Source organism: Lepidothrix coronata, unplaced genomic scaffold, assembly GCF_001604755.1.
Source record: "Lepidothrix coronata isolate B3197 unplaced genomic scaffold, Lepidothrix_coronata-1.0 Scaffold178, whole genome shotgun sequence".
In the NCBI taxonomy this organism is placed as follows: domain Eukaryota; kingdom Metazoa; phylum Chordata; class Aves; order Passeriformes; family Pipridae; genus Lepidothrix; species Lepidothrix coronata.
The window spans coordinates 1,895,353-1,897,147 of NW_016690358.1; the positions used below are offsets into that span (position 1 = coordinate 1,895,353).

The following is a 1,795-nucleotide window of genomic DNA, read 5'->3' on the forward strand; positions in this document are numbered from 1 at the left end:
TGCCTGGCTGAGCACATAGGCCTGTGAAAGCTTCCTCTTCACAGCTGTAAACATCACAGGTGTGTCAGGGATCTCAACTGTGGTGGAACAATCAGAAGAGAAGTGACCTTCCACATAAGAGCAGACAGCCTGAGGTTGAGCTCATGACACCAAGAAAGCCAAGAGTTGGGAACACACAGAAAGGAACAGATCAGGTGTAATAACATTTCGTAGGCCTCACTGTTCAGAAGCAGCTCACATTACATGGTACCCCATCAGGTACATGCAGGTGTTACCTGTGACATTTGATAAGCAAGGGAATGACCATGTCCTTCTACAGTCTCACACACAGAGCTCTCCTGTCTTCTCTTTGCTGCTACACAACTGGGCAGCTTTACTTGTGACCCTCTCATCCTTGGCAAAATTTACCATGAGGTGATAATGCACTACAGTAACATCAAGAAGGGAGGCACGTTTGCCTGCTCACCACCATTCTCAGAAGAAATGGAAGCATTTTAAAGTCCACAAAATTATAAACCACCAAAATAAAAGAGGAATGGTCATCCAATACAGAATGGCTCATCAAAGGAATGACTAAGAGAGAATCTTCTGCCTTCTTTTACCATCCACGCTGTTCCACAGACTTACAGCTTCTGCTAAGGTCTTAGTAACAAAGGTCTGACAGTAACAAAACTCAAGGACATCTTCACACCTCCAGCCTTTCACACCTGCTGTAGCATGAACAAGAGGCACAAACACACCATGCATTGCTGAATGAAGGACTGCTGATAAATACAAGGAAACCTTCTGACATGTCAAACTAAGAAAGAAAACCCAAAAATGTAAATCAGAGAACCAAAGCAGTAAAGCATCACAATACAGGGAAACCTGCAGACATGTGAAACTAAGAAATCAGAGAAGCAAGGCCAGGAAGCATGAGAAGACAAGGGGTGATCAGAGAACGTCACTGGGAAATCTTCAGGCTCTTCACTGGAATTCATCTCTGAAAGCACTTGGAAGTCACTGAGCTCTCAAGTTGCAAGTGCAGCCCTAAAGTCTTACACCGACTACCTAGTTATGGTGTTCATTTTAAGAAAGAGTCATCAGCTCTCAGCAATTCTACTTTGTGGCCTGCTCACCTCCCACAGATATCAAGCACTTCGTCATGGGACCCTTTCCCAAGCTCAACCTTCAGAGAAATTACAACAGATTCCCTTTGTGCTTTTTCTCCATATTCCTCACATAAAATATTCTGCCCAAGGTGGCTGAAGGAAGCATTTGCTGTCAAACCACAGACACGGTTTCAAAGGCAGAAGCACTGACCAGAAATTCGTGAAAAGACCACGACCTCACAGGAAACCAAGTCCTGAAAGAAAGTCTAACTGCAACTATGAAGAAACTCTACATCACTCTGCTCTGCAGAGATACCAATGGATAATCAAAGTTTCACATAGGAAAGGTAATTCATTCTACACATCCGTCATGGTTCTCTAATGCACAGTTTTTCAGGAAATCCTTCATTGCTGGAGGACTCTCATTACCTTCCAGGACAGGGATACCAGGATCATATAAAACATGGCACAAACCTTGGCACCAGGCATGAAATCAAACCCCCCTCTTTTCTTCACTCAAATCCAACCTCGCCATCTCCTGGCTCTGCATTCTCAGCCTTGGGTTGAACCATGGACAATCCCCAACTTCTGACTACATGGCAGCCCCAGGGAAAAGAGCATTTCATTCAGTCCCATTTTAGGGAAATAGAAACTTATCAAACTGTTTGTCTTAGCTGATGTCCACCTTCAGGCTATGGAGAAGA

The 1,795-nt window shown here is 44.2% G+C and overlaps 1 protein-coding gene across 1 annotated transcript in view; it reads right to left on the minus strand.

Moving 5' to 3' along the window:
• The window catches only part of LOC108504877 (protocadherin gamma-A2-like), a 27,224-nt gene that overhangs the window by 19,979 nt on the left and 5,450 nt on the right, over positions 1-1,795 (minus strand). The gene's annotated exons all lie outside the window — the stretch shown is intronic.